Source organism: Danio aesculapii, chromosome 14 (genome assembly GCF_903798145.1).
Source record: "Danio aesculapii chromosome 14, fDanAes4.1, whole genome shotgun sequence".
Lineage (NCBI taxonomy): Eukaryota > Metazoa > Chordata > Actinopteri > Cypriniformes > Danionidae > Danio > Danio aesculapii.
In genome coordinates, this window is record NC_079448.1 from 16,746,598 (window position 1) to 16,758,032 (window position 11,435).

The window sequence follows — 11,435 nt, forward strand, 5'->3', positions numbered from 1 at the left end:
TAGGGGGTCTGAGTTGTGTCGAATTGTATGCACTTGTGGTAGTTATATGGTCCATTTAAATTACTCTGTCTTTTGCAGACAGCTATAGGCTAGTTAACCTTAGCATTGCTTCCTGTCACTTAGTTGAAACTTGGGAAACCAAATAGAAAAGAGTGTGGCTGCTGCTAGGCAAAAACCTTGATCCAGATCTTTGTGAAAGCATTTTACAGTCAGTACTGCAGATAAAACCAAAGTGATATGTGTGCAAAAGTCAAATCAGCAGAGGTATCAAACATCTGTTAACATCTGCTATGCATAATCACATGTGCACCCCCCCCCCCCTTCCATGCTCTACTCAGTAATGGAGAATAAAGGTTTTTGCAAGCTTCTCAATGTGGTTGCACCTTGATACCAACTACCATCTCACTCGCTCAGTTATACCACAATTTTACCAAGATGCAAAAACAAAAGTAAAAGAAGCTACCTCAAAAATTGAAGGGAAATTTGTGCACTGCACGTCTGCAAATAATCTGCAAATGCATATCTTTCTCTCACTGGCCACTGGATAGAATGCAAACAGAGTCCACAAGGAATAGATGAACATAAAAGTTTGACAGCACTTCTCAAGATGGAGGTTCTTAATACAGATCACACAGCAGCCAATATTCTACATCACCTCCCGGCCATTGTGAAACAAGGGCAAGATGATGTTAGAGCTGAATTTTCTGTTGAGTATTTTGTCATAGATAATGCCACTAACATGGTTAAGGCAATGGCTGATGGTAGCAACATTAAACAACATTACAAAGTGTAAAACACTTTTACGGAGCTCAAGACAAATGTACATATTGGAAAACATTTTTACCTATCATAAGACACAATTACATAGAAAAAAAACGGTTTTACTAAGGACAAAACAAATTCATATTTAAGAAGAAAAAACCAAGATGCAAAACACTAGTCCCAAAACACCAGTCCCGAAACAAATTTATAATGACAGATTCTTTATGGAAAGGGAGTGTACCACACACCGGAAGTGACACACATGTACCACACACCAGAAAATGTGTGTCACTTTGTAGACACAGGTTAAAATGAGTCCAAAGGCACAGGTTATCATGAGTTTACAAGTATAAAAATCATGGTTTGACCAACTGCAATAAAACATTGTTGTGTCATTTAGAGCTATTCTGAGAAAATAACAGTGTGAGAGTGTGTAGAAACCATAGGTAGAAACATGTGATCGCAAGTACATGGAAACAAGTAAACACAAGTCCACAACTAAAGCTCAACATAAGTTGACTGATAAAAATATCAAAACCAACCTCAACATGTACTCCTGAATAGCTCAGTTAGATAGGTCGTTTGAGTCTCGTGCTGAACCTTTTGACTTGGGTTCGAATCCTGTTGATGACAATTATAATTATTATATTATATTATATATATATATATATATATATATATATATATATATAATTATTATTATAATATAATAATTATATTTTTTTTCTACATTAATTTTGGTTATATACTGTTCTGCCACACAAATATTAAAATCAATAATGTTTACAATGACACTGACACCAAGTAATGAGAAAATTTATTTGGTATGGGCATGTTTTGTTGCTGTGAAAAAGTGACAAATCTGCCAATCTGCAAACGTGAATAGTTTACATCTGGAAAGGGGCACCAGTTAACACGGACACCGGTTAAACTATAGCACCGGCTTCATTCAATTTACTTTTAAGAGTTCTCAAGCAGATGTTTACACCGTGTAGACTTGACATCATGTCTACGATTACAGCATACGAGTGACCCTTATTAAAATATTGAACACATTGATGCAGTACTGTATGTCTGGTGTTTTCATCTGGTCCGCGTCCTTTAGAAACTCCAAACACCAATCACATATAAAGCAAAACTGCTTTAAGCTACTCATGTGTTTGCCACAAAATGGGCAAAACAAACCTCGACCGCAGTCTATGTTCGGTCACCATAAACTTTATTTACGCTATGTACTCCACAACAAGAATTTTCTGCGCTCATCACCAATGACAACAACACTTTTCCCCGTGTCATTTCCAATGTGTGGTACATTACCTTTCCGTAAAGAATCTGTCATTGTAAATTTGTTACTGTATGTCTGGTAAAAGTGTTTTGCGTCATGTTTATTTTTTTTTTCTAAAATGTAAACTTGTTTTGTCCTTGGTAAAATCGTTTTTCCTATGTAATAGTGTCTTATGATAGGTAAAAATATTTTCTAAAATGTAAATTTATCTGGAGCTTCGTAAAAATGTTTCACACTTTGTTATGTTGTTTTGCACTTTCCGGCCACTGTACTATTTTCCCCATCACAGTATTCTAAAAAATATTATAGTTTAAAACTGTCCTAAGTCACTTTAATTTACAGATCACACCTCTTCTTGTCAGGATAAAGAACACAGATTCAATTGCAGGTGAAACACAAACGTATTATCAAAAACACACATAGAACACTTATATAGAAATATATATATAAATATTTATTCATTCATTCATTTTCTTTTAGGCTTAGTCCCTTTATTAATCTGGGGTCGCCACAGCGGAATGAACCACCAACTTATCCAGCACATGTTTTTACGCAGCGGATGCCCTTCCAGCTGCAACCCATTTCTGGGAAACATACATACACACTCACACACAACATACAATTTAGACCAGTGTTTCCCAACCCTTTTCCTGGAGGCACACCAACAGTACATATTTTGGATATCTCCCTTACCTGACTAATTAACTTCAGGTTTTGGAGTCTCTTCTTAAGTTCTAATTAGTTGATTCAGGTGTGTTTGATTAGGGAGACATTGAAATAGTGTACTGTTGGTGTGCCTTCAGGAACAGGGTTGGGAAACACTGATTTAGACTAACCTATTCACCTGTACCACATGTCCTTGGACTGTGGGGGAAACCGGAGCACCCGAAGGAAACCCAAGCAATCGCAGGGAGAACATGCAAACTCCATGCAGAAACGCCAGCTGACCCAGCCGAGGCTCAGACCAGCGACCTTCTTGCTGTGAGGCGACAGTACCACCTACTGCGCCACTGCGTCACCCCTATAAATATTTATTACTGACATAATAAATATACATCAGAACTCACTGACAAATGTTAAAATATCTTAAATGTCACATTAACTGCATTTGTTTGATCTATTTTCAGTCACTAAGAGATTAGTAAAGAACTGGGTGAAGGTGGATTAGTGTCTGTATAAAGCAAGGCATTTGGAGGACAACCTCAAAGTAAGTTGTAAATTAAATAAGTTGCTATTGCTTTGTCTTATTTTAATCGTTTTTGTCGTGCTTCGCAATCATTCTATTCGGATTAGATTCACTGAAAAATGTGACCTACACAGGAGCTAATGTTTGTGTTTTGTTGAGTAAGTGGCAGTGAAATATGTCTACAAGGAAGATGATGACAGGGAAACCTATGATGTATGTATGATGCAGTTTATAATATGTACCTCTTTTTATCATCTCATATAACACATCTTTTATTAACAATATTTAAAAGTAGTCAGTGGTGGAAAGAGTACTGAAAAATCATAAAGTACCATTACTTGTCAAAATTGTATTTTATTCATTTTCTTTTTGGCTTAGTCCCTTTATTAATCTGGGGTCGCCATGGTGGAATGAACCGCCAACTTATCCAGCATATGTTTTTCACAGCGGATGCCCTTCCAGCTACAACCCATCACTGGGAAACACCCACACACACATTCACACGCATACACTACGGACAATTTTAGCTTACCCAATTCATCTGTACCGCATGTCTTTGGACTTGTAGGGGAAACTGGAGCACCCAGAGGAAACCCACACGAGCATGGGGAGAAAATGCAAACTCCACACAGAAATGCCAACTGACCCAGCCGACGCACGAACAAGCAACCTTCTTGTGCAAGGCGACATCGCTACCTACTGCGCCACCGCATCACCCAAAAATTTATTTCAACTAGATTGAAAAAATACTATTAATTCATTGATTCATTCATTTATTTTCCTTTGGCTTAGTCTCTATTTCAGAGGTCACCACAGAGGAATGAACCACCATCTATTCCAGCATATGCTTTAGGCAGCGGATGCCCTTGAACCAGTCAGCCACCATGCTGCCAAAATACTATTTAAAGTATGAATAAAAAGTAGCTCTTCTAATGCTGTGTTCAAGTAAATTGCACTATTCACGTGGAAATAGATGCATGAACAATTTGAGTTTACACACTTCATTTGTGCGTCAAATTCACTTCACAATAGATGCAAATTCACGTCATGGGAAGGGCTTCTGTCTGTCCGGTGACTCTAGCTTCATTGCTATATGGCTAACATGGATATTATTGAGCAAATAGCTGTGTTTATGTGCTTTAGTGAGGCTGATAAACAGTGTAGATTTGTTTGGAGCCGTGTCTGAGTCCACTAGATCCATTCAGAGATGCACCCAGCTCTGTGAGTTCATAAACTCCTCTAGAAACTGTACCTGGATGATGGAAGCTTTTAACGGTGCTTCTGACTGAGCCGAGCCCAGTTTGATGAACTGTTGAATGGTGTCGGCAAGAAGTTTTTCCCTCGGGACACCAAACAACAGGCACTACGTCATAATCACTCCCTTATGAGAGAAAGCTCCCAATTGGTTACCATGGCTCGAATGTTTGCTGAAGTTCAGATTATTACAACTTTAATCATAAGGTAAACACAAAACAACAGTTTCCATCTGGAGCTCCTTCACCGGACTCGACACTTGTAAACATTCGCTCCAACAGGTTCACGTGGCTCTCAGTCCCACCCACACTGGTCACAGCTTCCAAGCTAGCCAATCACAGAGCTTGCACTATGCGTCGTTGTGATGTGTAGTTAAATTTTTTGAGAGGTGCGTGTCGGCATCTGCCAGGGCGAGGGCTATGCGACCCAAAAGTATAAATCAGCTTTAACTCGCACCGCTTCATTCACACGAATCACATCATTCGCACAGCAGGATGTCTATTCGAGTCTTTGCATTGACTTAACATGTAAATCACTCGCGCTTGACACTTCACCCGCATCTGGTGTGAATGCAGCATAAAATTATTGAACAGTAGTATGCTGTATTATTAATATTACGCTGTGCAAAATTAATTCACCATATACACTGCAAATGAAAAAAGTGGGGCTTACATCAGTGCCATTTTCTTTTAAGGGTGTTTTCAAGTGCAAGTGTCAGGGTTTTTCTTTGTTATCGCTGTCTCCCTCTTGTGCCTGTCTATTTGTACGCACTTGCACACCTGATATCAATTCCCTTGTTGCCCCGTTCCCATTACGCTCACCTGTTTTCCCTCTTCCCTGATTGTTGGCTATTTAGTCTCCCCTTCTCCCTTGTTCTGTGCTTGATAATTGTTCTGTACCAGAAATCTACACAACTCTTGTGTCTTACCTTTTTGAGGATCACCATTTAGTCTCGTCTTGTCTTACCACCCTATTATCTGTCTTAAATCCTTCTGTACCTTGGCTCACCTCTGCTCTGCCCACAGTCTGTGTTTAAGTGAAGCCTTACCATCTGCTCGCCAGCCTGAGATCTGTCCTGTTTATTGATACCGTTTTTTTGAGAGAGACTTTTTGTTCACGCATTGCTCAAAAGAAAGTTGAGCTTTCTGACTACTTCTCTTCTATTTTTGCCAAGAGAGACTTTTTGTTTTTGCATAGCTCAGAAAAGGACTGAGCATTATGACTGCTTCTTTTCTATTTTGTCACAAAATTTGTTGATTTATTCCCTTGCATTTGGGTCTCCTTTTGATCTCGACAGCAAGGTAAAATATTTGGCATTTATGGACTGTGATTTTAATTTAATGTGAGAAAGCATTAAAATAATATACACCTATAATAAGCTGACCGAACGCATGCTGATGCATTTACAAAATCTGTGTAACCTAGCTGTGGCGATTTCATTCATCATACAGTAGACATCCTTCATCTTCTCATCACTGTCATGCAGTATACACGAGTCACTCAGTCATTGCGTGTAACTATTTTACATCTGTTAATGTTTCCAAACTGTAAATATTTGCTGCATTTAGAAGCATTCATGTCTTGAGGTGGATCTTTCCCTGCGTGATTTGATTGTAAAGAACAATTCTTGATAAACTACTTTGTGACAGTACTTTGAAAATTTGTATTTGTTACTTTAAATTCATTTCCTTTTTCAACACATTTAGTTGTTTCTTATTTAATGCTAGGTTCACACCAAACTTGCTCGAGTTGAATTATTTGAACATTCGTGGTAGACGTGATTGAGGCAAGTTCTATGTGAGCGCAAGCTACTCTTATTGTTGCAGGGAAATGAGTTCAGTGGTCCCCTTAAATACTACACAACCTGGCAAAATTCTTGTCGCCCACGCAAGTTTTAGGTACAACAAATAATAACTTGACCACTAGTTGATCATTTGGTATCAGAAGTGGCTTTTATAAAAGGCAAAGGCCTCTAGATTGTTTTTTTTTGTTTTTTTACCAACATAAAATATGATCATGCCTTGATATTAATTATTTATTTAGGACAGTAAGTTCTGACTTTGCTGAGACAAAAGTCTTGTCACTTTAACAGAAATGAGGTAAAGTATAGAATATAAAGTCATGGTGCAGTGGAAAAAGAATTAATATTGTGTATGACTCCCATGAGCTTGGACGACTGCATCCATACATCTCTGCAATGACTCAAATAACTTAAGTCATCTGTAATTGCAGGGAAAGCATTCTTGCAGGACTGCCAGAGTTCATCAAGATTCTTTGGATTCATCTGCAATGCCTCCTCGATCTTACCCCAGACATGCTCAATGTTCATATCTGGTAACTAGGCTGGCCAATCCTGGAGCACATTGACCTTCTTTGCTTTCAAAAACTTTGTGGAGGCTAAAGTATGAGGAGCGCTATCCTGCTGAAGAATTTGCCCTTTTCTGTGGTTTGTAATGTAATGGGCAGAACAAATGTCTTGATGCCTCAGGCTGTTGATGTTGCCATCCATTCTGCAGAATAAAACCCCAAATCATGATTTTTTTCCTTCACCAAACTTGACTGATTTCTGTGAGAATATTTGATCCAAGCGGGTTCCAGTAGGTCTTCTGCAGTATTTGTGATGATTGGGATGCATTGACAGATTATTCATCTGAAAAAAATCTACCTTCTGCCGCTTTTCCAAATAATAAGTAGAAGTCAAGTTACTTTTTTTAAACCTGGGATCGATGACAAGACTTGTCAGGTAGTGTATATAGTAAGTAGAATTTTTTTCCTTTAGCATGCATTTGTGATTATAGATGTAATATCGCGCAAATCAAATTCCTGTTCCAAAAAGACTTGACTACCCCCACCCTCCGGTCCATGACAAAATGATCAGTAGGAACTCTAGTCCTTGCTACGAATAAGCTTGGAGACCCCTACTTTACACCAATGAAAACTGGTTTTTATTTGGTTTACTAAAGGAATTTGTTGAAGTCAGGATTGAATAACTGTATTTGAAAAACAACTAGCATCTTAGAATAATAAAAATCGGTGTATCTTTTAGCATCAACACCGAAGAAAACTTCAACTGAAGATTGTCTCTACGTTGATGGTGAATTAAGGGTGCAGACAGCCAGAAATCATTTAGCTGCTGGATTATAGTGACCATTTCGTCATGATCTTCGAGTGTCCTTCTCCGTGTTAAGATTTGTAGAATTGTGGAGAATCGCAGTGGGAAAGTCAGTGAGGCAGGTGATTCAGGCTGTGCTCTTGTGCTCCCCGTGCAGTGTTTTTCACTGGGACATCAAACTCTCCAAGCCCCTCATCAACACAAAGACATTTGAAGTCAAACTAATTGGCGAGATTTTGAAGGAATTTCACTACGGGTCCTACAGTGGTATGTACAGTACAACATTATCTGCTGTTTGCCGCTAAAGGATACTTCACCCAAAAAATAAAATATACTTATTACTATACTTAAATATACTGTTTACTACCCTTCAAGTGGTTATAAATCTTCATGAGTTTCTCTCTTCTGTTGAACACTAAAGAGGAAAGAAAGTCAAACAGGTTATTACACAATTTTGGTTTTATTTGGACATAGACTACATTATGAAAGACTGTTGTGAATTAAATAACGCTTTCAATTATTTCTTGTGTTTGAATGTATGCAGTAATGTAAAACTTGGCCAAAAAAAGAAATTACAGGAACGATAATGTACATTCCTCCAGAGTTCATCTTACATGGGAAATACCATGGCAATCCTACAGCAGTGTGCTCTCAGGGGATTTTGTTATTCAGAATGGTGTGTGGAAAATATTAATTTATCTTCACTCTGCTGTGGATCAGATGGAAAATCTGGTGCAAAAAATACCTGTCAATCGGTAAGATCATTGCCTCAAACAAGGAGCCATACTGAAGTCATAATACATTGAAGACTTGTATATAAAGACGACAGTTTAGAAAATGCACAACTTCATATAGTAATGTTAGAACTATTCTAACTTCTCCATTCTGTCCTTGAGATAAACCCAGACAAACGGATTGATCTGGAGGACATACTTTGCCACAGCTGGTTTAAGGTACTGAAGATAACAGCATCCCAAAACTATTTTATACATTCCTTGTATGTTCTACTATATTAACTGTTTGTCCAAAGTATTTAAACATGTATTCATTTGTGTTTTGTTTCAGGCCAGCAAATAAAACCTATCCAGAAGAGGGAGTTTCTCTTCAGCTTTACATCTTTTGGGATAAATGAGTGACCTCTTGCTACTTCCTAAGGGATGTTTACATACTGTATATTTGTTTATTTACCTCGTTTAGTTATATTTTGGATACTCTATATCTTGAATTATGTGGGATTTTTTTTCCACAGCCCTTAGTATGATTGTAGAACCATTACCAGATTTTTGTAAAATTTTATTTGCCACTTTAATTTATATTTTGGATACTCTATAAATTTAAAATTGTGTTTTTACATTGTTTTATTTGGTATACTCGTTGAACCTGAATTTTAATAATATTTTATTTACCACTTTCAGTTATTTTTTGGATACTCTATACCTTGAATAATTTTTTTTATGCAGGTTGAATCACTTTTTTTTTCACATAAATGAAATATAAGATAGGATGCTGTTAATTATAATAGCTAGTCAAATATCAAACCAAGATTTAAACGTACAGTTTATAAGACTGTGAATGGGGAAAACAATCGTAGAGCATGAATTTCTTAACTTCCTCTAGGTTAAAATTAAAATGATGAGTCAGGACCAAATCATTTTGGTTGCTTTGACTACGTTTGATTCCGAATGGATTGAGTAATTAAAAAAAAAAACCTGCTATATGAGCTCTGTTCTGGCACTAAGCAGCGGTGTATGCCATGTAAATGCAGCCAGAAAGATGTAAATAATGTAAAAAGCTGCTTAAAGTTGCTTAATGAAAGTGGTGAAAACATTCCTCGATTTGTGTCTCAATTTTTGGATGAATTACTACCTGTGTCATTTAACAACATGAATGTTTCGAGCCTGCTCTGTAAGATGGAGTGTCTGTATAGTGAGGTGATTGTGTTACGGCATGCAGTGAAAATACAGGCAAATGTCGGGGAAGAGTCAACTAGGAGTAAGCTGTATAAAAAGTAACAGCCTGGATTTATTGAGTGAGCTTGGAAAAAATGTCAAGAAAGAAATGGATGATGTCCCCACTGTACTTAAATGTACTTATATTTTTGACTGCATCCGGTATAGAAACAACATTATACCGAAAACCCACTGATCATAATACTATTTTACATGGACATTTGTAACATATAGTACCATTAAAACGTTGTTTACTCATGTCTCTATTTACTCGTATCCACCTGGGAAGGATGAAAACCTTGAAAAGATTACTTGACATTGTCTGTGGGCAAGAAATTCATAAAGATGTTTGGAGCTTTTGCACCCAGTGCAAGACCTGCCAAGAATCTCAAAGCTGATCATGAAACTGAAATGTTACAGTCGTAAAGCCCTACTAATGAAGCGTAAAGATGGTTCAGGGTTACTGAATACCCAAGTCAGGGCAGAACAGTCTGTCATTACTTCAGAGTTCTGTCCTTCTAAGTACTGCCTCCATTTCTCTACAGCCCGGGGGCCTCATGTACAAAGACTTGTGTTGAATTCATACTAAAACATTGCGTATGCACAAAGCTGTAAATGTGCGTATGCAGAAAAAAATTCAGATGTATGAAACACTGCGTACGCAGAATCCCACGCATATTCTCTTTATACATTCGAATTAACGTAAAAAACTGTGTTATTTGCAAATTTGTCCTCCGAAATTAATAACAAAAGAAAAAAATAGAGTGGGAGAGTTTGGCTGATGCGGTTATTAGGTATTATAGTGGGGTCTGAACATTGCACTGTGAGTGAATTAAAAAAGAACAGTTGTAAAGGTGCAGGTTAAGAGGAGAACAGTGGCGCACCATCAAAGTGTGGACCGAACAGGTGGGGGAACAGGGGATGCTGAGCCTAACACCCTTTGAGGAGAGATTTGCCTAAATTGTGGGCAACACACAATTTTAGAGTTTATATGAATATTTTATCTCAAATGGTGTCAGAGTTTAATTGACTTTTACAGTTTTTACATTAAAAGATATTTTTAAAATATTATAAAATATATAAAGTGCTAATTCCAAAAACAGGTCTTGTGCAATAAGCCGGATGTTTTTCTGAACATTTTGGTACTGGTTTTATTATTTAATTTCATATGGTTGAATTGTTTAATTCATTTGTATGGTAAATTTTTTTAAATAGAGGAATTAAGCCATGTGCAACATAAAGGGCACATATTTATGCCTCTCTGACCTATTTTTGGCTCAAACTATAACAGGAGCAAAGAATTTAATTGGTTTGAAATCAAATGTCTAATGAATGTCAAACATCAAACTAACTTTACCAGGGCTTCAACAGCATGGTATGGAAACCTTATATACCTGCTAGACATGCGGATGATCCCGTCCCATACAGCTGCAATTGCACGGCTCAAAGATACTTTGTAGAGTGCAATTTAACATAATTGCCTCTAGGAGTCACCAATGGAAATAAAACAAACACACACAAGAAACGCACGTCCGCCAGACATGAAGTTGGCGTGGACCAATGCAGATTCTCACGTTTATTTTGTTAGTACATCCAAACCATGAGCGTAAAACCTGGCATACGCAAAGTTTTTGTGCGTACGCAGCGTTGATACATGAGGCCCCAGGTGACTGCAAGGCATTCCTTCTCAGCAGTGAAATATAATTTTTCTGCTCCATGTAAAAGACATGAAACATAGTCAATGATGTGTCCGGCACCGTCAAAATCCTGTGACAAAACAGCTCCCAGCCCCATATCACTGGCGTCAGTCTTCACTCTGAAAATTTATATGAAATCTAGGAGAATTAACTCTGGTGCTCGTTGTGCCTTATTTTTTTCTATATAGTT

General features: G+C 37.6%; 1 pseudogene; it reads left to right on the forward strand.

The window, feature by feature from the left end:
• Positions 1 to 607: 607 nt before the first annotated feature.
• Positions 608 to 8,731, forward strand: LOC130241223 (serine/threonine-protein kinase pim-1-like; annotated as a pseudogene).
• The last annotated feature ends 2,704 nt before the right edge of the window (positions 8,732 to 11,435 follow it).